Source organism: Polypterus senegalus, chromosome 3, assembly GCF_016835505.1.
Source record: "Polypterus senegalus isolate Bchr_013 chromosome 3, ASM1683550v1, whole genome shotgun sequence".
Taxonomy (NCBI): Eukaryota; Metazoa; Chordata; class Cladistia; order Polypteriformes; family Polypteridae; genus Polypterus; species Polypterus senegalus.
Window position 1 is genome coordinate 119,564,164 of NC_053156.1, and position 26,986 is coordinate 119,591,149.

Sequence of the window (26,986 nt, forward strand, 5' to 3'; positions counted from 1 at the left end):
TGGCCTTACTCCCCTTCCATTTAGTCTCTTGCATGCACAATATATCAGTCTTCCGTTTCTCCATCATAACTACTAACTCTTTCCCCTTACCAGTCATACTGCCAACATTCAAAGTTCCTACCCTCAGTTCCACTCTTTTTACCTTCCTCCACTCCTCCTGCTTCTGGATACATCTCCCCACCCCCTCCCCTTCTTCTCCTTCTTCTTCTTTGGCCAACAGTAGCCCAATTTCCGCCAGCACCCTGTTGGCTAACAGTACTGGTGGTGGTCATTGTTAACCCGGGGCTCAACCGATCCGGAATGGAAATTTGTATTGTTATCTGCATATTGATTTGGCAAAATTTTACACCGGATGCCCTTCCTGACGTAACCCTCCCCATTTATCCGGGCTTGGGACTGGCACAAAGAAACACATTGGTTTGAGCATCCCCTGTGGCTGGGTTCAAAATATACATACATAGATTAAATATAGTTTTTCTTTAATAAAGGAAATATATATAAATTAAATATAGTTTTTCTGTGATAATTTCTTTAATAATAATAAAACTATGGAAAAACATTGAAAAGTGTTTCCTGACATATTCTACTATTCTTGGTCATCCACACTCTGAAATTGAGCATAATGCAAGCAGATAATGGTGGCTGAAACACAATACCACACATGTCTAATTGTTCTTTTGCTGGTGACAACACTTCCTATCCAAGATATGTTAAAGACCCTAAGAAGAGTACTTCTGAGTCAATTCAGTTTTCACTTTGCCACATAAATATCAAGTTTCTAACTATATTTTCCAATGTGTACATCTTTCTCATTGACTCTAAGCTCACTGAATATATTTGATAAATATAAATTGTCAGCAGAAAATGCTAAACTGCAAAAATGACGAAACACACAAGATCAGGACCACTTACTAAAACGTAAAGAATAAACAGCGTATATGGGTATATTGAGCTTTAAAGCCACTTTCTACAGACCAGTCATGCTGCATATTTTTTGAAGTTCACATAGTTAGGCCAAATCTTATCACTGAGCCCCAGGGATTCAGAAGGTACAGAATATCTTGCTAAATTTGTTCTTGTGTTGTAAGGTTGGCAAGTATGCTTGAGAGAACCATTCAAATTAAATAATACATTTTAGTTGTTGAAAAAACATTTGTCTGCTACTCATATGTCTCATTGGTGCCTTCCTTCTAAAATACTGGACTACTTTGTCTAGTGAGTCATTAAACCTTATTAGACATGCTGGGACTTCATAACTGTAAGATGTATAAATAAACTACAGAGAGTATAAAATACTGGCATACTGGATGTGTTCTCTAGTAAAATAATAAGCCTCTTAGCTGGTATTCATTAAGAAATTCTAAAAATAAACAAGTTGGAGTATCTGACAGTGCTGCATCATTGTATAAACCACTGAGACATCATGCTACAGGGCAAGTTTTGAAAGCTTACATAAGTTTTGGAAGCTCTTGGTGAACATTCCTTCAGCTTTGTATTGTCAGATTTATGCAGTTCTATAATAAATACCCTTTTTTTCGAAAACACATTTGAGATCCCACATTTTTTGTTTTGTGTTCATAAGCTCACATTCTCACACTTTATCTTCGAAGCTGAGATTTATTTTACCTTCTGAGAAATCTTTCCTTAGCCAATTTTTGCAATTACCATTGGTTTACCACTGTTCCTATATTTGTATTGGTTTTCTTTTGAAATATTATTCTTAGCAATATATCAAAGTGTTTTTGATCACACTTCTTTTTATAAGCATGCTGAGGATTAAAGATCACAGATTGATTTTTTTAACAATTTATTGTAACTATGGCTCTCTAAAATTGTCTTATTTATTTTCTGAATATACATCATGCACAGAAAGGGAATAATGATAAAACCTGCCTGATGTCTATCCTTTGACAAAAAGAGTAATACTGGGTTAATTGTTAATTTATATGCAGTAATATGGGTTTAGATTATAAGAAAAATTTAGCCAAAATAAAGGTTCTGCTCTCTATTTTTATCACCATGAATGTTACATACGATACTATCATTTACAACTATTAAGTAATATTTGCTTACTACTTAGTAGTTGCTATGTATTTGTTAAATGAATAACTCCCATTAAAAGACAAATACAAACCAAGTTAAAAATAAGGAGCTGTTGATACTTCTAAATACTTAATTTTTTTCAGTTCCTCGAGAAGTCATCATTTTTTTATGAATTATCATTGCTCACATACAGCAAGCAGAACTTTCATATTTTGACCACATGTTCTTTTGTTTTTATCATTAAAAAATGCAACTTGACAACGATTGGTCGGTAATATAATTTTGCAAAATAGTGGTGTTTGAATAACATTCAGCAGATGTTGCTGCTCTTCTTTTTATTGCTACCATCATGGTGGTTATGACCTTGCTTTTTGATCACTTTCCCATAAACACATTGCCATAGGACATTTTTGCTTTATGTTACTGATGTTTAATGATGTTCAATGTTAGATGATCAATAACACAATACTTACTCTTGTCTGTGAATTCTGAAAACGGATGTATTGTGTTCTCTTGGTCTTCATTACTTTATCACCTTCTGTAATGTGCTTGACACTCAGCACATATTGTTGCTCCTCTTTTTCTTTCTTACAATTATGGTGATCTATGTCATGTTCAATGATCAGTAAACACAATGCTTACACTTGATTATGAATTATGAACATGTGTGTACCATGTTCTGGGGTATTATTAACACTAGAATTACCAGAGCCTACGAAAAAACTCGTAATTCCGTCCCACCTTAAACTGCTTCTTAAATCCCTTCACACCTCTCCGCCAGTAAATGTGCTGATAAAGAGAAGCTTGGAGCAGCCGGCTATTCCATCCCCCCACCAATTTAGAACGTGCACGAACTTCAGCTTGATTGAGTATCTGGGAGTGAAGTGGAGTTTTAGAGTGGAAATAATAGATCGTTGTTTGGAACACACGCATTTCATGTCTGTTCCGTTTCTACAGTAATCTGTGTCAACACATTGTTAAAACAGAAACGTTTTTTATATTCTAGTAGTAGATGACAAAATGTAGGCATAAACTATATAGTGTATGAAGCCTGAAGTCCAAATAGCAAAGAAACATTTTCACAAGAATAACACAATTGCGCTTTTATTCAAAAATATAACTGCAGAAACAAAAAGCCGCCTTAACATGCGACATTGACAGGAGTTTATTGTAACTGCCTCTGTGGTTCAATAGACTCAGTCCCCTCTTGGGAAACAAGAGGTCATGAGTTCGATCCTGCGCCCCTCTGTTTTGAGAAGTAAATTTCTCTTAGTCTTAATGTTTTAGAATAAAAGCATACATTTGATTTCAGTCTTAACAGCCAGTGCAATTTATGATCCTTGTAAAGGTTAGATTTTTTTTTAATTCACTTTTCATTCTCTCAGTCGCGTTCAGAATCAATCCATACAACCCCATCTGACACGGCTGTTTTCACTAAAGACGCGCTATAGCTCTGCAGTGTATCACGATGTATACTAACACCACCCCCCCGGGTTCTGACACACAAACGCTGGCGAAGCTGCCTTCTTCGTATCTCACCGTCACTTGCTTTTCTTTTTATTCAGTTTTATTGAGTGTTCCTGTCAGTCTCCGCATGTTGCTGTATGCTGTTTCTTTTGTACTCCAGGACATGCAGAGGAAAGAATGGTAAAGACCAGTAACTTCGGCTATATGCAATCATCAGACACTCCCCATCTGCCCGTGTCGTTCAAACACAGGAACATATATTGGTGTAAAAGTATAACAAAAGTGCACTTTTATTCAAGTGCACTTTTTCCATCGCCTTTTCCTGTAAGCAGCAATGTACACACTTCTCTCTATGCTGTGGTTTCTATTACACACCTGAAAGAAAGAGACAATACATGTGAAAATATCCAGCATACAGCAACATGCGGGGACTGGCAGGAACACTCAATAAAACTGAATAAAAAGAAAATCAAGTGACGGTGAGATACGAAGAAGGAAGCTTCGCCAGCGCTTGTGTGTCAGAACCCCGGGGGCGTTAGTATGCATCGTGGTACAACGCAGAGCTATAGCGCGTCTGTATTCTGTTTCTTTTGTACTCCAGGGCATGCAGAGGAGAGAATAGTAAAGAGCAGTAAGTTCGCGCTATATGCAATCATCAGACACTCCCATCTGCCCGTTGTTTTGTTATACTTTTCAATACATTTTATACTGCTCAAACGGGCATGCTCAAAAAATACACGTGTAATGCCACAAAAAGTGCACGCAGACACTTCATTTCGCAAACAAAACAAGTGCACTTTTATTCAAAACTACCTGTATAACCGAAGAAAAAAGAAAGCAAGTTACAGTAGGCGATTGATACGACAGCTTGCATGGTGCAATGCTAAGAAGTGCAGATTTTCATTCCGTGCTATATAAAATCATCACATTCAAATATTAACAGTTCCCACACACCCAAGGACCGTCCTTCCTACATTTACGACACGTGTACTTGTTGCCGTGTACACACCTCTCTGTGCTATGGTTCCTATTACACTGAATGAGCACCTGACACTGTACTTTCTTCCCTGGGGGAAGGTCCCGCATCAGAGAATTTCCAGTTCCTGCATAAATTCACACCCGATCTGGCGCTGTTCGTTTTCAAATAATATTGCATTAGTGCGATTATATTTTCACATATATTGTCTCTTTCTTTCAGGTGTGTAATAGAAACCACAGCATAGAGAGAAGTGTGTACACTGCTTCTTACAGTTAAAGGTGATGGAAAAAGTGCACTTGAATAAAAGTGCACTTTTGTTATACTTTTACACCAATATATGTTCCTGTGTTTGAACGACACGGGCAGATGGGGAGTGTCTGATGATTGCATATAGCGCCGAAGTTACTGGTCTTTACCATTCTTTCCTCTGCATGTCCTGGAGTACAAAAGAAACAGCATACAGCAACATGCGGAGACTGGCAGGAACACTCAATAAAACTGAATAAAAAGAAAATCAAGTGACGGTGAGATACGAAGAAGGCAGCTTCGCCAGCGTTTGTGTGTCAGAACCCGGGGGGGTGCGTTAGTATGCATCGTGGTACACTGCAGAGCTATAGCGTCTTTAGTGAAAACAGCCGTGTCAGATGGGGTTGTATGGATTGATTCTGAACGCGACTGAGAGAATGAAAAGTGAATTAAAAAAAAAATCTAACCTTTACAAGGATCATAAATTGCACCGGCTGTTACAGACTGAAATCAAATGTATGCTTTTATTCTAAAACATTAAGACTAAGAGAAATTTACTTCTCAAAACAGAGGGGCGCAGGATCGAACTCATGACCTCTTGATTCCCAAGCGGGGGTTGAGTCTATTGAGCCACGGTGTCAGTTACAATAAACTCCTGTCAATGTCGCATGTTAAGGCTTTTTGTTTCTGCAGTTATATTTTTGAATAAAAGCGCAATTGTGTTATTCTTGTGAAAATGTTTCTTTGCTATTTGGACTTCAGGCTTCATACACTATATAGTTTATGCCTACATTATGTCATCTACTACTAGAATATAAAAAACGTTTCTGTTTTAACAATGTGTTGACACAGATTACTGTAGAAACGGAACAGACATGAAATGCGTGTGTTCCAAATAACGATCTATTATTTCCACTCTAAAACTCCACTTCACTCCCAGATACTCAATCAAGCTGAAGTTCGTGCACGTTCTAAATTGGTGGGGGGATGGAATAGCCGGCTGCTCCAAGCTTCTCTTTATCAGCACATTTAGAAGACAAAGGACACTGGCGGAGAGGTGTGAAGGGATTTAAGAAGCAGTTTAAGGTGGGACGGAATTACGAGTTTTTTCGTAGGCTCTGGTAATTCTAGTGTTAATAGATGGGCTTGCAGGGACCATGCTTTTATTGAAATGAACTTTTCTGCCCATCTGTAAATTGGCCATCAGGTGGCTGCAACCTAAAATGTTTTAATTTCTACAAGAAGTTATATACAGGATTACTTTTTGCTTGTCTGTGTGAACGCTACGGAAAAAAATTGACTACATATCCCAGTGGTTCCAGGAGTGTTGCTGTATTGGAGAACAGCGGAGGACGCAGAGGCTGCTGGGAAGAAGATTGGGCCTACAAGCCCTTTGAAGACGGATCCAATTAAACAAGCCGAGGTCTGATGTACAACGTCTAAATTCATTGCCTGTCTTTTCGTCACTGTCACACCCATTTGGATTACTGTTTATTGTCATAAATTACATTTCCTGTCTGGATGTATATTCTGTGTTGTGCCTGCCAGTATGAGTATTGACTGGATTGGTCTCATCTTCTTTAGAGGGAGTGCTCCAATCACAGGATTTCTCTCTCTCTCACTCATCCATCATCATCTGTTGCTGCTACATTTAGACTGTTTTATGAACTTTTTCATTAGTGTTTATCGTTCCAGTTTATTGTTGTTGAGTTGTGTTATTATTTGTTATCACTCTAGGGGAGTAATGTGGTATAATTGTTTATTTGTTGTTTGTATTTCTATTTCATTTAATATATTTCTGTACTATTGATTTAATCTGCTGTTTCAACTATGTCATTTTGAGTGAGTGTGTGCTAGTCAGGACAAGGTTGGTTGTGTTCCTGGGGTACACACTGGGAAAAACCAAAAAAAATCACTATCCCTTTAACAGTGTAAATCTTAGCATGAAAGCTAGTGTTATTCTTTTTCAGTCTTCCTAACTTATTTGCATTCTGTGATGTTATTGATGCTCAGCAGATGTGGCTTGTCTTCTTTTTTCTTTCTGCCATGTCACTTTCTCACACACTTTGCTGTTAATAAACACGTTGTTTTCAGGTCACTTTGCCAAGGTTGCTGTTACCTAATTTTTTTTTTAATTCCCAGAAGAGATCAAGCTATAAGTTTTCGGTTAAGTCTAAGATCAAGGTTCTAGTCCTAGAAGTCAAAACTCTTTAGTTTTTCTTAAAATAGCCACAATGAGTGGAAGAGACGCGAAGTGGCTAGCGTGAAGCGCACAATCGGGGGGGGTTGTGGGTTAGGCGAGCAAAGTGAATAGGGGGCACAGCCCCCTAGTTTATTTAATGTTTTTTAACCCCACATAGACATGGACAGTTTTTATGGATTAATTATTTATTTATGGAAAAATACTGCATTATTTATTTGAACATTGGGTTTTGTTAGTTTTGTTAATAAAAACACGGTTTTGTCTTTGTACCTACCCCTTGCTGTAGGCATGTGTCCTCATCTGCCTGGCTCATTTCTTTTACAGTATTGATGGTGATGGGTTCAAGAGGCTCCGGAATGCATCAGGGAACATGGAGCCTACCAACATTGTCACAAACATAATGAAGTGTGCAGAAACTGAGGGGTTTGAATACTTTCTGAATCCACTGTACTGACTGTTAACTTTCTTGGCAAAACATTTTGTTAAGTGTCCATTACCTGTTCAATCTGAAACTTAAAAGTTCTCCATACAGATGTGTATGGAGTGTGCTGACTTTAAGTATAACTTTGGTTTTGTTAACTTTGTTAATTTTGTCTATACATCTAGTCATTTTCTGTACTTTTATTTTTTTTATTCTTCCAGAATGGTAAGGGCTGAAGCCTATACCAACCTCAGATTAGGACATGGACATATGAACTACGAGGAAAGACTGAACGGCCTTTTTGGTTTAAAACAACATAGAATAAGAGGTGACCTGACTGAACTATGTAAATTATGGAAGGAATGAATATAGTGATTCCCAGGTGTTCTTCATTAAGAACATAGGAACAGGGTTGGAAACTTGTTAAACATTGAAAGTAAAATTGCTTTGGTAAATGATATTATATTAAGTAGAAAATCTGATCTGTGTCTTCTCACTGAAACCTGGTTTAGTAAATCTGTCACTAGCTGAGGTGTCACCAGATGGATACACATTCTTTCATAAATCTGGTCGAGGAGATGGCCTTGAAATAATTAATTGTGACAAAATGCAAATTCCTTCTAAAAACTTAGGCAACTTCACATCATTTGAGGCACTCATTTTAAATATTAAAACAGATTTGAGTACAATTGTAGTGCTAGTCTACAGACCACCAGAGCCATAGTCATTGTTCATGACTGAATTTGGCAACCTTTTATATGATTTAGCTATAAATTATGATAGTCTAGTGTTGATGAGAGATTGTAATATACACATTCACGTGGAAACTGTCACTTTTAGCAAATGTTTTGCTTATTTGTTAAATTCAGTAGTATTTTGTCAGATTGTCAAACATCCAACTCATAATCATAACCACAAATTAGATTTACTTATAACTCACAGTTTACATTTGCATTTATTTTCTTGGCAGATGCTTTTATCCAAAGCGATAAACAAAAGAGGTGAACATAATTTAGCAGCATTAGGCTAGGACCTATTTATTCAGCAAATGTAGTAGGACAGGTAAGAAAAGTTATTTGCCACGAGTAAAAAGATGTAATAACTAATAAATTTACACACAGATTAATAATTGATAAAGCAATTATTAAACTTACCGTAACAATAAATCATATACCAATATGAAAGATCACAAGGAAAAGTTTTTTTTTTCAATCAATTAAACAGAAATTCACAGAACAGATGGGTTTTCAATTGCTTCTTATGTACATTGACAGAGTCAGCAGTTTGGATGAAGGTGGACACCTTGTTCCACCACCTAGGAACTACACAGGAAAACATTGGAAAAATCTGGATTGAGACTTGATACCATGCAAAGTTGGTATCATTAGATACTCTTCCTTGGCAGATCTGAGTTGGCGAGAAGGAACACAGCACCTCACCAGTGTCTCCATATACACAGATGCTGACCCACTGATATTGATTGAAATTAATTTGTGCTGCCACAGGGAGCAAATGGAGTGACCTGAAGAGAGGAGCGACATGTAACTATCTAGGCTGGTTAAATAGCAGTTGCAGTAGTCCAGATGTGATAAGACCAAAGCCTGGACCAGAAGTTGTGCAGCATATTCCATCAGATAAGGTCTGATGTTGTAGATGTTTTACAGCATGATCCAGTAACAAAATAAAAAAGTATAAATATGGTCAGAAAAGGATAGCTGCTCATCAGACACCCCCCCAAGTTTGCATACTGACTTGGCAGATGTTAGCGACAGTGATACAAGCTGTACAGAGATGGGGGAGTTGAACAGACTGACTGGCCAGGATTACTTGAAGGATGAATTTTGCCAGGTCGAGCTGTAGATGATGGTCTTTCATCTAGGCTGAGATATCAGTAAGACATGCAGAAACTCTGGCTGATGCCATTTTGTCCTTAGGAGGGAACGACAGGTACAGCTGTGTATCATTAAGAGAACCAATGGGATTAGATGATGGAGCCCAGTGAGGTGGTGGGTAGAAAGCTGAGGTGGGTGTTAATGATGTGTATATTTGCAGAGATGAGTGAGGGGGAGATGGCCTGAAGGAGATGTGAGGGGATACGGTCAAGTAGACAGGAAGCGGGGTGGTTGGAGAGGAGGTCGGAAACATCAGTGGCAGAGAGTATAGTGAATGTGGAGAATGTTGAGTGATGCTTTAGAGGATACATGATGGGTGACAGTGAGGGTGAGAATTGACTACTGATAGAATCCACCCTATCCTGAAAAAATGTCTAAGTCATCAGCAGACAAGGAGGTTGGGGGAGTAGGTGGAGGAGGGTTAAGAAGGGACATGAAAGTGGAGAACAGAGAGTGTGTGTTAGTGGAGCTATTAATTCTTGTCTGAGAGAACCTTAGAATGCTTACCTTAGCATTGATAGTGGCAGAAGATAAGGATGCTAGATGGGATTGGTACTTATCCAGTTCTGCCTGAGCCTTTGACTTTCTCCATTTCCTGCCAGGGACAGAAGGGTCTTTTGTGTGTAGGCCTGAAAGAAAGATGACAAACATTGTCAAGACAAGAGGACAGAGTCGAATATAGAGGGTATCTGTGGCAGTATTGGTATCAAGTGAGGAGAGGTGGTCAGGAGGAAGAAGAGCATAGTAGAGTATGGAAAGGAAATGGGTGGGAGAGAGGGAGTGGAGGTAATGGCAGAAGGCTACAGTGAGGGGAGGAGAAGAATAAGGGAAGCAACAGAGGACTGATTGAAAAAGTAGTCAGATGTGATTGAGAAGGAGTGGCATTTAAGGGAGCATTTGAGGGAGTGCAGTCGCATTGAGAGAATAAAGTCAAGCACATTGCCAGCCTTGTGAGTGAGTGGGTGTGGAGCTTTGCACTGTTGAAGAAGGAAAGAAGAGCAAGAAAGTCAGCAGCAGGAGGCCTGTGCATGTGAATGTTCAAGTTCCCAAGAATCAGAAGTCTGAATTATAATTAGAAGTTTGAATTAGAGAATTAGAAGTGGGCTGCCGTCATCTGGAAAGGAAGAGAGCAGTCCATCCAGCTCATCAAGGAAGTTCAGAATTTAAATATTACTCCATTAAATGAAGTTATTTCTGATCATTACTTAATTATGTTTGATTTGGTTCTGTCCTTACCAATACACTCACAGATTAAAACAAAGACAGTGTGACATCTACATTGTAATTCTGCTTCAAAATGTATAAATACTTTGAGTAAGTCAAGTGCAATCCTAGAAAACTATTTTCATCAGCTAACACCAAATTATAATATTACCTTGAGAGATGCTCTAAATGCAGCGACTCCCCTTAAAACAAAAATGATCAAAGCACATAGAAACTCACTTTGGTTTAACGAGAGCACTCAAGCTCTTAAATAAGAGTGTTGAAAACTGGAGGGTAAATGGGGAACAACAAACCTGCAGATCTTTCAAATTGGATTGATAGAAAATTGTTAATAAATATAAAAAAGCTCTCTTTAAAGCTCACTTAGACTACTTTTCTAAAACAATAGATAACAACAATAATACTTGTGTACTATTTAGAACAATGACTAATTAAACAAATGGCTTTTCATATCTACAGTGCAAAATACCAACAGACATTAGCAATTCAGACTTTATGTTATTAATAAAATTAAAAATACAAGATAACAGATCTCAGCATCAGTGCAAACTGCATACTAACTTGGCAAACCCTCTCTCGCCATACATTCAGCACTTTAGAAATTTCAGGGAGTCTTAATGTAATGGGCTAGATCTCAGTATTATAAAGAAAATAACATTTCGGTGTGTTGCTTAGAGTAATGGGCTATAAACCAGTGTTTTAAAGAAAAGGCAGAATGTCTGGAAAATTCTGCTACAGGTTATTGCCGATGGCTATCTACAGGACATAAATATTTACCTGTCTTGCTAAAGAGTTACCTACTTCGAATAGTCAGACTGCTTTGATTTAGTAACTACATACAATGTGGGAATACAGAACTGTCTGCTTCCTTGGAAAGTTGAGAAAAAGTCAAAGTGGAAAGATTACCTACCACAAATTGTGCATGCATATAATTGTACAAGACACGAATCAACTGGCTATTCACCATTTTTCCTCTTGTATGGCAGAGCTCCAAGATTACCTATCGATTTGTTTAATCTTACAACTGACAATGAGGAAACAGACAGCCAGGACTTTGTGCAAAAATGGGCAACCAAGATGAAGGAAGCTTACCAGATTGCTGCAGATAACAGTCGGAAAGCATCGGCCAAGGGTAAGCAGTATTATGACCGTACAGTGAGGGGCGCTATTCTTCAACCAGGTGACAGAGTCTTAGTCAGAAACCTATCTGAGAGAGGAGGCTCAGGAAAACTCTGTGACTACTGGAAAAAAGAGGTATGTCGTATTGTGGAGAGAATTAAAGACAGCCCAGTGTATAAGGTACAGCCAGAAGTCGGTAGCAGAGTACCCCGGATACTACACCGCAACCTCCTTCTGCCTGTCAATGACTTACCTTTTGAAAAAGACACTAAATCGAACACAGTAAAAAGGAAAATGCAAAGACTGGCAAGAACAAAGAGTGAGACACCAGACTCAGCGTCTGATCACTCCGATGAGGAAGCAGAAACCTCATATGGTCCCCGAAGGGGACACTTTAAGAAGATCGGCTCGTACTGTCAGACCCAGAGAAGTATTCACATACCACAGACTGGGGCAGCCATCATACCAGCCTTGGAATCCTGGTGTCCATGCAGTTATACAGAATCCTATGTATCTGTTGCCAAGCCACACAATAGTGTATCCAGCATACCCAGGATTTGATTATTATCTAAGACCACTAGTTGAGACACAATAGACACTGAACCAAAGGCTGAGCCTTTGGTGCAAGATGTCAGGAGACATCTCAAAAAATAGGGGAGAGTGTAATGGGCTAGATCTCAGTATTATAAAGAAAATAACATTTCGGTGTGTTGCTTAGTGTAATGGGCTATAAACCAGTGTTTTAAAGAAAAGGCAGAATGTCTGGAAAATTCTGCTACAGGTTATTGCCGATGGCTATCTACAGGACATAAATATTTACCTGTCTTGCTAAAGAGTCACCTGCTTCGAATAGTCAGACTGCTTTGATTTAGTAACTCATCTACATACAATGTGGGAATACAGAACTGTCTGCTTCCTTGGAAAGTTGGTTTTTAATCAAGGACTCAAAGTAAATGTGTTTACACTATTTGTTATGCAGAGGAAATTGGCTTGCACCATTGTTTTCACTGATTGCCATGTTGATTTATACAGAAATTGAAGTATATATATATTTCTGGAAAAAGGAAAAAAAAAAAAACAGAGAAGTATGGTCTGAGACTCGGGACTGCTGTCTGTTTCTTTTATGTTTTACACCATATCGCTGTGGCTACACCCTTTAGCAACAGTGGCTTGTACCTGGCCCAGGTTCCTCTTGGCCTGAGGTCGGTAACATTAACATTAATTTCTAATATGAAGCCTACTACTTGCTCCCTAGATCCAGTGCTAACAAAACTAGTAAAAAGCACAATGAATGTTCTTGCAGCACCTATTCTTAGCATTATCAATAGCTCACTATTGCATCTTGCAGTACCTGATGTACTAAAAGTGTCAGTCATCAAACCATTACTTAATAAGTCAGACCTAGACCCACATATACTTAATAATTATAGACCCATATCAAATTTACTCTAAAATACTTGAAAAAGTAGTCGCCAATCAGCTTCAGTCACTCCTTACACATCACAATTTATTTGTGAAATTCCAGTTTGGCTTCTGCACTCGTTATAGTACAGAAACTGCAATAATTTGTGATGTTAACAACATTCAGATATCCTAAGGTTAAGGAACTCAACTATAATTATGTTGTTAGACCCAAGCACAGTGTTTGACACCATTGACCATTCTATTTTACTACACAGGCTGGAAAATGACATTGCGCTCATAGGCAATGTCCTTGCTTGGTTTAGTTCTTATTTATCAAATTGAATCCAGTTTGTACAGAAATGTGCTGACAGTACTCCATCATTATATACAGTAGTGAGATATAGTGTCCCACAGGGCTCAGTACTGGGACCTTTACTGTTTTCATTTTACATGCTTACACTGGGAAGTATCATTAGCAAACATAATGTTAATTTTCACTCATACTCAGATGACAACCAGTTATACCTTTCTTTTAGACCAAATGCCACTTCCCTGGTATTGCCCTTAATTGGATGTGTTAGTGATTTAAAAGAGTGGATGGATGAGAACTACATATCTTTAACACTGATAAAACAGATGTTAATTATTGGAGGGAAAGATGCTGATCACAACAATATTTTGTCATCATTTAACTCAGTTGGACTCACCACTAGTTTTATTGAGTTAGCCTGCTATCTAGGTATTATCTTTGACTCTAGCATGTCATTTAAATCACTCATTACAAAAATGCCCAAAATATGTTCTTCCACCTTAAAACTGTTGGGAAATTAAGGAGTTTTCTAAATATGCAGGATACTGAGAAATTAATTCATGCATTTATTTCTAGTAGGATTGACTACTGCAATGCGGTGTACATTGAATGTTCAAATTGTTCTTTATACAACTTTCAGTTTATTCAGAATGATGTCACAAGAAGTATTATAAGAACAAGAAAATATGAACACATAACTGCAATTCTTAAATCCTTACACCGGCTCTAGGGTAAGTTTAGGGCAGATTTCAAAAATCATTACTAAAATGATATTGGAAAAGGGATTTATTTCTGATCCAATCCAGATCTTAAATTCAGGGATGTTTTAGTAGAATCCTGAGTTTACATACATGGCTTCAATCTAAGTGCAGCTCAGAAAATGTAAAAATTATTTTCAATTTTAACCTCTTTTGGTAACATGTAGAATTGTTCTGACATGATGGTGTGCATCTGAAAATGTATGGGGCTTGTATTTTAACATCAAGAATTTCTTCTGCTTTACCATCAAACATTCACTTTACACAGCCCAACTGAATTTACTAGTGAAACCTACTTGCTTCTCATTTTTCATCACTTCTGTGGACACATAATCTTTAACTCAGTCCAGTACTACTGTTGTGTTCAACAGCTACCTCCAATGCCACAGCAAAATTTTTGTCCCTACTAATATTAGACGTTGAGTTTTTACCCCAAGATAAAAACATTTCCTTAAGTAAATTTGGATAATTTAATAACTTCACCCCGCCCCCGTCATTGCCTTTCAAACTTGTGTTGCCAATACAGTGACTTAGCTTAGTATGGCACATTTCAACGTAAGATCACTCACAACTATGACTCTTTTGTAAGTGACCTTACTTTAGACAATTGTCTGGACTGCATTGGTCATGAATGTCCAGCATGAGTTGTGCAATCTAAACTATCAAAATGTTTACGCAGTAAGAAAAGGGAAAAGATGTGGGGATACTGCTGCAATATTGTAAGAGATGACATGAACAAACACAATGATGCTACTGTGGGAGCTTTTCCTCATTTGAGGTTTTGGTAGTAACCAAACTAGCAATCAGTGCTTGTAGTAATTTTTTCTTGCCCCCCTGAAACAAATTTGTTTTTATATCTTTCTGATTTGCCATCAGTTATCATCACAAGATATAACAGTATCCATCTAATTTACACCTTAACAACAAGGATGATGTAAATGCCATAGAGTTTATTAATCTAATACATTCTATCAATTTTACTCAAATCACAAACATGGCCAAAGATAACATACAGTTATGTCATAGAGAAATAAAACTGTTGTGTTGTCTGGAGTGAATATCACCATTATGTATTTTTTTAATGCAATGACTCAAAAAGAAGAAGAAAATACAGCACATTAACAAGAGGTGTGCTTAATTTCAGCATTAGCTATAAACATTTTAGAGCTATTAATGGTGTTGGAAATGCCATTCGATCTTTCTTTCTCTGTAAATGTTCTGTTGACAATTTTAAAAATATGTTGAAAACGACATTAGATTTTGTACCACCAGAAAAGATAAAAAACAAAATAGTTTTTCGTATGATACCTTGGAAAATGATATTACCTGCAAACTTAAGAAAGAACAAACACATGAAGCAGAATAAAGCAGAATAAAAATAGTGAAAAACAAAATTATAGATCTATACTAACATTCTCAAGGAGGATAAAAGAGCCCTTAGTAGAGAAAGACATGCCTATTTCTCTAAATATTTTGCTTACTATGGAACAATTCAAGGATATTGTTTTCTACTATTAATAACTTGATTAAACAATTTCTGCAATTGACTGGCAAAATCAAGGCGCTACACAAAAATGTGAACAATTTGCTTTATACTGTACTTTCATAATACTGTATAACATCTGGCATGGTGCAGACTTTAAATGTACAAGATTTAGATAGTCCTTCAAAGCCACCTAGTAATAATATGAATGTTTTTCCAAAAAAGTTAGGAATATAAAAAATGTGGTCTTACAATTTAAGTTCTCTGCTTGCTGTCTTAAAATTGTTCAAAGTACTTCATGAATGTCTTTAATTATTTATCAGACAGTAACGTCAATATTGGAAATTGTTCTTTCAAAACTGGATCTTTTGTAGATGCACTGAGAATGACTGTAGGAAAAAAAGTCTAAAAGTATAGTCTAATAGCTCTTTATATACTGCTCAAAAGAATTAAAGGGACACTTTTTAACCAGAGTATAGCATAAAGTCAATGAAACTTATGGGATATTAATCTGGTCAGTTAAGTAGCAGAGGGGTTGTTAATCAGTTTCAGCTGCTGTGGTGTTAATGAAATTAACAACAGATGCACTAGAGGGGCAACAATGAGATGACCCCCAAAACAGGAATGGTTTAATAGGTGGAGGCCACTGACATTTTTCCCTCCTCATCTTTTCTGACTGTTTCTTCACTAGTTTTGCATTTGGCTACAGTCAGTGTCACTACTGGTAGCATGAGGCGATACCTGGACCCTACAGAGGTTGCACAGGTAGTCCAACTTCTCCAGGATGGCACATCAATACGTGTCATTGCCAGAAGGTTTGCTGTGTCTCCCAGCACAGTCTCAAGGGCATGGAGGAGATTCTAGGAGACAAGCAGTTACTCTAGGAGAGCTGGAGAGGGCCATAGAAGGTCCATAACCCATCAGCAGGACCAGTACCTGCTCCTTTGGGCAAGGAGGAACAGGATGAGCACTGCCAGAGCCCTACAAAATGACCTCCAGCAGGCCACTGGTGTGAATGTCTCTGACCAAACAACCAGAAAGACTTCATGAGGGTGACCCAAGGGCCCCATGTCCTCTAATGGGCCCTGAGCTCACTGCCCAGCAGCATGCAGCTCGATTGGCATTCGCCATAGAATACCAGAATTGGCAGATGCACCACTGGTGCCCTGTGCTTTTTACAGATGAGAGCAGGTTCACACTGAGCACGTGACAGAAGTGAAAGGGTCTGGAGAAGCCATGGAGAACATTATGCTGCCTGTAACATCATTCAGCATGAGCAGTTTGGTGGTGGGTTAATGATTGTCTGGGGAGGCATATCCATGGAGGGTCACACAGACCGCTACAGGCTTGACAAAGGCACCTTGGCTGCCATTAGGTATCAGGATGAAATCCTTGGACCCATTGTCAGACCCTATGCTGGTACAGTGGCTCCTGGTGCACGACAATTCCTGGCCTCATGTGGTGAGAGTATGCAGGCAGTTCCTAGAGGATGAAGGAATTGATACCATTGACTGGCCACCACACTTTCCTGACCTAAATCCAATAGAACACCTCTGGGACATTATGTTTTGGTCCATCCAATGCCACCAGGTTGCACCTCAGACTGTCCCGGAGCTCAGTGATGCCCTGGTCCAGATCTGGGAGGAGATCCCCCACAACACCATCTGTCATCTCATTAGAAGCATGCACCGATGTTGTCAGGCATGTATACAAGAACGCAGGGGCCATACAAAGTGCTGCGTACAATTTTGAGTTGCTGCAATTAAATTTTGGCAAAATGGACTAGCCTGCCACATAATTTTTTCACTCTGATTTTTGGGGCGTCTTTGAATTCAGGGCTCTGTAGGTTGATCATTTTCATTTCCATCAAACGATGTGGCATCCTTTCGTTCCTAACACATTACCCAGTCTATATCAGTATAGATATCCAGGAGGATTTCTTTTTCCCATTGAGATCTGATGTGTTTTCAAAGTGTTCCTTTAATTTTTTTGAGCAGTTTATATTAATTATTGGCCAATAATCATCCTCGTTCTTCTATGTAAAATACTTAAGAAGGTGATTTTTAAACAACTGAATGATGTTTTAAATGAAAACTATATTCTGTAAAATATTATTCTGGCTTTTGTAAAATAAATAGCACTGAAACCACTTTAGTAAAGGTGATTAATGACCTTAGACTTAGTAGTAACAGAAACAATATACTCATGCTTGTTCTTTTGGACCGTGCTAATAGCAATAATAGTGCTGTATTCAATACAAATGTCCACACCATCTTAAAACATGGGTTGGTCTTTCTGATAATGTACTTAAACATATCTAACAGGTAAAAAGTTTTTTGTAAAATTAGGTGATCATGTACAGTAAATAATTAAACATCTGTAATGTGAAGTTCCACTGGGGCTGATCCTTGGTCCTCTCTTGTTTTCTTTGTACCTTCTTCCTCTCATTAGAATTGAGCACAGTGTTAATTTGCACAGCTACGCAACTGATACTCAACTATATATCTCAGTATCGCCTGAAGATCCAAATGCTCCACATCCTTTGATTAGTCGTATAAGTAGCTTTACAAAGTGTATGTCATTTTTTTATTAAATGAGGACAAAAGACACATTTACTTTTGGACTCCGGAATTCAGAAGTAGTTGTTAAACTCAAAGTTTGGCCAGGTAATCCTAACTACCAAATCAAGGTCAAAAATGTATATGTTATGATTGATTCTGACTTTAGTTTTTCTTCTAATATAAGCAATGTTATATATACTATATACACATAAAAATGTCTGTTTCCAAATTACGATAACAGCTGAAGTCCCACCACTTTTATCTTTGTGCTATTCAGAAAAATGGATTATGGATTTGTCAGCAGTAGTCTCGATTGTTGTAATGCTCAGTACATTGCTTTACCAAAGAAATATATTTATAGACTGCAACAATAAAAAAACAGAAAAAAATACAGCAGCAAGAATTTTGACCAGAACCTAAAAAAGAGATCATATAACTTCTGTGTTGGTCTGTTGGATTAAGAATTGATTTTAAGATCCTTCTTGTTTTTATAGTTTTAAACAGACTAGCACCTGCATTTAACACAGAATGCATTTGCAAGTACACCCCAGGCCTGCTTTTAGATAATCTGATGCCAATTTACTGTATATTACAAAAAATAACATTCCTAAAAATATTAGTGAATTGTCTCTTGATATTATTTCATAGAAAATCAAAACATATATGTTTACTCATAATTTTAATTGTTTTATATTATGTTTTTAATTAATTTTTTATATTGTTTTGATTTGTATTTAATTGGTTTCTCCTATGTTTTAATGATGTTTGTTCTCTTTGTTTTGTATGTCTTTAAATATATTTTTTCTTCATTATTTTTTCCTTCTATTTTTACTACGATTGAGTTTATTTAAAATTTTTTCTATTTATTATTTTTTTAAGATTTCATTGTTTTTATTCCTTTCTTTTATGTAGGGATGCTGTTTGATATAACAATTGAATCAATTAAACAATTAAACAATTAATACATATTGTATTTTCTTTATTCATTATAATTTTTATTAAGCAGAAATAACTAAGTGATTACTTTCTGATACAAAACAGTAATCACTTGCCTGGCATATTAAATTATTCCATTTAGTTTATAGAAAAGTAACAGCAACATTTGAATAACCAGTGTTTCACTCAACGATTCAATGTAAGCTTTTTTATTTTGAGCCACATCAGAATGCAAATTAATCTAGCACTTTGATTGGTTCCATCAATAATGCTGTCTTTAAAAATGATATGATAGTAAACCTTTATTGCTTTTATGACTATTAGATTCAGTAGTGACGAGCAAACACCCATAGTTTGTTTGACCATGGGTTTGGTGAGATCATGGAAATGTTCATAAACTTTGGCAAAGTCCACAAAACACATTGAAGTCACTCTTTCATTAATATTATTTAATAGGGTCTCACCTTGATTGGAGGAGGAGGGGTGGCAAGAGATCTCTAAGGTTTGTTTTGAGACTGTAGCTGGGCATATGACTAATTTTGCATGCAAATTAGCCATGCACTGCTAGTTATATATATTCAGTGGGTGTACTCATTATGGCCAGCTAGGGTAACCCTCAATTGAGAATACTGCAAGTTTTATTATATAGGCTTTTTCATCTTATTTTTATGCATATGGAATGGAATTCTGGCTGGAGTGCTAATTATTTTGTGACATCAGGCATATATCCAGCAGATTGGAAATGATTTTACAATATATACGTGTGAAGGTTCTATGCATGGCTGCTACAGTTCTGTGATATCATTCTGGTCTTGCAAAGCATCATGGGGCATTGGGACAAATATATTTGCATAGCTAGTTGGCAACATAGGTTTCCAGAGAAATATTTGGGCAACAAAGTCCCAGTCAAACACAGCATATTCACAGTGAAAAATGCTTTGCCAAATTTCTTTGATCAACACTATTCATGAGTGAGAGAAGAAGGGAGTGAGAGATTGACAGGCGGATCAGACTGTGGAAGTCGCAATGGTCTGTCACAGTGAAGAGAGCGCTGAGTTGAAAAACAAAGATCTTGATTTAAAGGTCAATCTACAGTATGTCCTTGTCCTCACCTTTGGTCATAAGCTTTGGGTAGTGACCGAAAAAACTAGATATCATATGCAAGCAGTAGCATTGAGGTTCCTTCATAGAGTGTCTGGCCTCAGGCTGAGGGCTGATACTTCACTCATCCATCCTGGGTTTTAACCACACACTACACAGAGAAACATTTCTTACTATGCCACTGCATACCCAAAGTGGGGAATTTCAAGGAGAGACTGGTTATGTGTGTGCCAGAATGCTGAATGAAGTGCTGAATATAACAGAACAGGTCATCAATGCATAAGGGTGACATGGAAAAATTTCTGAAGTGCATACAGTTTGTTCATCATGTTACTTTTGGTTAATGGCTCTGGCACGCCACCTTTTTCCTATCTTTCCTCTTAAAGTCAGTAACAGCAGTGTTGCAGAAAATACTTGGTAGATAAAGAAGTGTTTTGAGCCATTGTTATATATCAAATCCAAGCATGGGCATCCTTTATTTACATCAATAGTTAGAGCCCCCATGTGCTTTGTTTAATGCAATGTGGCACACTGAAGAAATCTAACAGAAAGCTTCCTTAAATCATCTAGATTCATATAATGACTACAAAGCATTTCAATCACACCAATGAGCATACAGATAAATGGTATTCTCCAAAAGCACCCCATTTCCATTATATATTGTGTAAAACAGTTAATTATTAAGAGTCATGGATATATGCCTGGTTAAAAGAAATTAGACTTCTTGTAAGTAAATATTATCAGTGAAAAAAATATTAGTTAAATATTATATAAAACTTCATTTTCTAATTTAAGCATACTGGTACATCTCTGTACCAATTAAGTCAGAATGTCCTATTTTAACAGGCAAGCAGTTTCATGCATTTTTTTCTTAGAAGCGGGCATTAACAGAGTGTAATTTTCTCTGCTGTAGCATTATTAGGAAGTTACGTTGAAACATTCCAACACTGATTAAAAGCTGTCACCTACTGACTAGTAGAATATCTACGTGGTGATTGAATAAGCCACAAGAAATATAACTGTGTTTTAGTTGCTGACCATTTATACATGTTTTGCATTACAGTCTGTGCAGTGGCTTTACTCGTATGTGGTAAGTATAACAAACCCTTAGAGAGGGAATGAGGAGTGCAGATTAGAGCCACTGTTACTCTGCATTGAAAAGAGCCGATTGAGCTGGTGCGGCCAACTGATTATGATGCCCTCTGGGTGCCTCTTTGGGGAGGTTTTCAGGCATGTCCAACTGGAAGGAGACCTCAAGGCAAACCCAGAACATGCTGGAGAAATTATATCACTCAGGTAGTTCAGGAATGCCTCAGTATCACCCCTGGAGGAGTTGGCAGGGAAAAGGGATGTCTTCACTTAGTTTACTGCCCCTGCGACCCAGACCCAGATAAGCGGCAGAAAATAGATGGATGGTTGGTTCAAGGGACACTCTTTTTTATTAACTCGTTTTTTCTGCTCAAAAGAACACAATCTGGGCACTTAAATCTGATGTCTTATAATGGATTCTCCTTCTCTTTGTGGTTTGAGCAGCCTAAATTTAATTTATGTCATTTACTGTCATTTTGAATTACCATCCATTTTTACTTCTTTTACTGTGGCATAGCAACATAACAAATGTACAACCTATGAGATATTTGCCGTGATCGTGCACTGCCCATAAAAACCAACCAGGATTCATATTTTTCTTTTAAAAATCTTTGGATTGGATAGGTTTATAATTGTAAGGATCAAAGTGGAGTTGGGTGTGTACTGGATATTGCATTGCTGTGTGTGTCTGTACTGTGAACATATTCACTTTTTCTGTTATTAGGCATATTTTTTTTTCTCATATGTTCTAAGGTCCGTGTAAGGTGTGCACACCGGCCAAGTTTATAGATCAAAGTCTGGTTCTCCAAGCAGCCCCTGATTGAGTGGAGTTTGCAAGCTCTCCTTGCATATGTCTCAGAATTTCTGTAGCTTCTCCAGTTTTCGTCCCCATGTATGTTAATTGGCATCCCTAAATTCCATCCATCCATCCATTTTCTATCCCACTGAATCCGAATACAGGGTCACGGGGGTCTGCTGGAGCCAATCCCAGCCAACACAGGGCACAAGGCAGGAACAGGACAACCCACCACAGGACACACACAAACACACACTAGGGCCAATTTAGAATCGCCAATCCACCTAACCTGCATGTCTCTGGATTGTGGGAGGAAACCGGAGCGCCCGGAGGAAACCCACGCAGACACGGGAGAACATGCAAACTCCACAGGGAGGACCCGGGAAGCGAACCCAGGTCTCCTAACTGCGAGGCAGCAGCGCTACCACTGCGCCACCGTACCGCCCATGCATCCCTAAATTGTCTGGTGCAATTGACTTGTGCGTGATGTTTCCCTCTTAGGTTCTATTTGCATTGGCCATAGTAGGTTAAGAAAATGAATAGTTAGACAGACAATAATTAATATACCTTTTATTTCTTGTCAAATATCAAAAGTTAGTCTCATCAACTTACTGCTGTGCTCTTTAAGGAACTTTCCTTCCATCTACTTTCTGAAAAAATTTAATTCAGGTCTGGAGTTGTTAATTAACTTAAATTCACATGTTTAAAAGTGGAAATTAATTAATAATTTCAGTTGTAATGCTTGCTGTGAAAGAGTTTTCATTAAAAACTAAACCTGCCTGAAGTGGTTTCTTATTCCTTTCTTGCCAACATGCTAAAACATTTATTAGCATAGTCATGTCATGGCACTTAGATGCAGGCTATGTTCTGGATTCAGTGTTCTCTCCACTAACATAGGTTGAAAATCCTTTCTGATTTTTCTTTCCAATGGAAGTTTCTTAAAAAATTAAAACTGTTTTGTGTGGGCTTAAACAATACCCTTTTATCAAATAGGTTTGTTTTTTATTTAATTTTTGCGCTTGCCTTCCATCAAATTAGTTGGCCAATGCCATTTAAGGAAAATCGATAGGATAATTTTTATTGGGTATCCTGACTTAGTAAGCTTTAAAGCTTATGCCACTTTACGAGATTGTTGAAGGTGGACTGGCAAGTGTATATACAGTGGTGTGAAAAACTATTGGCCCCCTTCCTGATTTCTTATTCTTTTGCATGTTTGTCACACAAAATGTTTCTGATCATCAAACACATTTAACCATTAGTCAAATATAACACAAGTAAACACAAAATGCAGTTTTAAATGATGGTTTTATTATTTAGGAGAAAAAATCCAAACCTACATGGCCCTGTGTGAAAAAGTAATTGCCCCCTTGTTAAAAAATAACCTAACTGTGGTGTATCACACCTGAGTTCAATTTCCGTAGCCACCCCTAGGCCTGATTACTGCCACACCTGTTTCAATCAAGAAATCACTTAAATAGGAGCTGCCTGACACAGAGAAGTAGACCAAAAGCACCTCAAAAGCTAGACATCATGCCAAGATCCAAAGAAATTCAGGAACAAATGAGAACAGAAGTAATTGAGATCTATCAGTCTGGTAAAGGTTATGAAGCCATTTCTAAAGCTTTGGGACTCCAGCGAACCACAGTGAGAGCCATTAACCACAAATGGCAAAAACATGGAACAGTGGTGAACCTTCCCAGGAGTGGCCGGCCGACCAAAATTACCCCAAGAGCGCAGAGACGACTCATCCAAGAGGTCACAAAAGACTCCAGGACAACGTCTAAAGAACTGCAGGCCTCACTTGCCTCAATTAAGGTCAGTGTTCACGACTCCACCATAAGAAAGAGACTGGGCAAAACGGCCTGCATGGCAGATTTCCAAGACGCAAACCACTGTTAAGCAAAAAGAACATTAGGGCTCGTCTCAATTTTGCTAAGAAACATCTCAATGATTGCCAAGACTTTTGGGAAAATACCTTGTGAACTGATGAGACAACAGTTGAACCTTTTGGAAGGCAAATGTCCCGTTACATCTGGCGTAAAAGGAACACAGCATTTCAGAAAAGAACATCATACCAACAGTAAAATATGGTGGTGGTAGTGTGATGGTCTGGGGTTGTTTTGCTGCTTCAGGACCTGGAAGGCTTGCTGTGATAGATGGAACCATGAATTCTACTGTCTACCAAAAAATCCTGAAGGAGAATGTCCGGCCATCTGTTCCTCAACTCAAGCTGAAGCGATCTTGGGTGCTGCAACAGGACAATGACCCAAAACACACCAGCAAATCCACCTCTGACTGAAGAAAAACAAAATGAAGACTTTGGAGTGGCCTAGTCAAAGTCCTGACCTGAATCCAATTGAGATGCTATGGCATGACCTTAAAAAGGCGGTAATGCTAGAAAACCCTCAAATAAAGCCGAATTACAACAATTCTGCAAAGATGAGTGGGGCAAAATTCCTCCAGAGCGCTGTAAAAGACTCATTGCAAGTTATCGCAAACGCTTGATTGCAGTTATTGCTGCTAAGGGTGGCCCAACCAGTTATTAGGTTCAGGGGGCAATTACTTTTTCACACAGGGCCATGTAGGTTTGGAATTTTTTTTCTCCCTAAATAATAAAAACCATCATTTAAAAACTGCATTTTGTGTTTACTTGTGTTATATTTGACTAATGGTTAAATGTGTTTGATGATCAGAAACATTTTGTGTGACAAACATGCAAAAGAATAAGAAATCAGGAAGGGGGCAAATAGTTTTTCACACCACTGTACCTTACGCCATATTATTTTGCTCTTTGTTTTTGTCTTACCTGAAAATTATGTACTGAACACAGGACATTAACAGTTTATTTAACCAAGATTTTTTTTACTTGGTTACCTTGCCAACTAACCATAACCGTTTACTAAAATTAGAGTAAGTTTATAAATATTTAATCTTCTAGTGTAGCACATGAAAATGAAACAGGTATTCTTGATTCAGTCCTCAAAGGTTTTCACTGACATGGTACTGGACAGTGTTTCCAACATAATTATCTGTTAATTGGATTTTAACAAGTTTCCAAATTCCTTAAAAATCATAGTAGTTAAACTACTTTTAAACAAAAAGAACAAAAAAAAGAAAATCTAAACACATTATCTGGCGCCCTGCCCAGGGTTTGTCTCCTGCCTTGCGCCCTGTGTTGGCTGGGATTGGCTCCAGCAGACCCCCTTGACCCTGTAGTTAGGATATAGCGGATTGAATAATGGATGGATAAACACATTACACTAGTTTTAGGCTATGTCTGCACTACTATACTTTCATCTTAAAACAGTGTTTTTAAACAAAAATGATCTCCATCCACACTATTGTTTTCATAATATTTATGAATACAATAAATCCACAATAAAACAACTGAAAATATATATGATATAAATGTTTGCCTATACCAGACATGTGCGCATTTGTGGAACCAGGAAGAGAAAGTGTCCTTCTTGAAGGGGTGCTTACGACGATCAGTAAAGTAGTTGCTTTATGTGCATATATTCAGCATTCAGGCCTTGTCAAACAGAGATCAGATACATGCACATAAGCAATGAAACAAGTGCTGTAGAAAACAACTATTCTATGTCAGCCATGTTGGAATACATTTTTATTTCATGAATGGCAACCAATCATGAAATGAGATGCTGTAATGAGCAAGATCCATTCAGGGAAGGGCCTTGTAATAAGTACAGACCTATCAGAGTGCGATTAGATTCTGCATTTTCAAAACTCTTTTTTTTCACCCATCCCCACTGCAATGCTGAGCCAGCATTTTCAAAAATGTACACCTCTGGACAGTGTTTACAAAAGTCTCTGTTTTCAGGGTTGTGTGGAAGAAAGGTGATAACGGAGACTAATGTCTGTGTTTTTAAACAAAAATGTAGTAGTTGGATGTAGCATTAGCATTTTTACACTGGCTACCCATGTTCTATAGTATTTACAATATTTTAAAATAGTAATAATCGTATACAAGACTAAGCAATCTTGCACCTCGTCATATTTGGGAGAGACTTTTCTTTTATATTCCTAATCATAATCCTAGCTGCTTTTACACTGGTTTGCTCAAAATTTGAAGAGTGAAGCATTACGACCCAGTGAGCTTTTGTTTTTCTTTAAATTTCTGTCCATTTGACAACAATATTGGTTAATTAAGCTGGAAATTTATTTTCTCCTTTTTCAGACATAAAATATCTTTATAAATAATTTTTCTTTGTTTTTTACTTTCTTTTTTATAACTATATTCAGTTAGCTATTATTATTGTAAAAAGCTTGTGTATGAAAAACATGCTGTATGAATAGATTTTGTAGATTATTGGCAGAAATAATAAAATTATTAACATGTTCTTACTTTATTATACAAATGCAATCTTATTAGGTGGTTTAGTGTGGCCATTCAGAAGAATTTAGGCCTATATGTAACTTTTCAAAAAATCTAAAATGCTGGCTGTCCCATTTTCAACAACCTATCATGTCATTGCCATCCCTTAGTGCCACACAAATCATTATTAAAAAGATGGAAATAAAGCAAAATATCACAAAGCTATTTGCCACTTCAGTGATTTAAAAGCAAGCCTTTTGTCTTTATTTTGATCTTTCCAAGTTTAATTAAAAAAAAAAACGTATAATCTTTAAGAAAAAATTAGACTGCAAACTTTAAAAGGCTGTATTTTTTATTATTTTTTAAATGTATGTATTCATTTATTTGTGTTCTGAATCACATATGTTTGTTTGAGCCTCAATTTTTTACTTTATAATCTAAGATAAGAATACCACTAAGTATACTGAAGATTAGTTTTTCAAGTTTTAGATGTCTATCAGAACACAATCAATGGTCCAGAAAATGGTTTGTAATAGTAATTTAATGCTTTAAAACAAGATCCTGATGCCTGATTAGTATTCTGCCTGGTTGTTATTTATGTGGAGTTTAAGAATGATT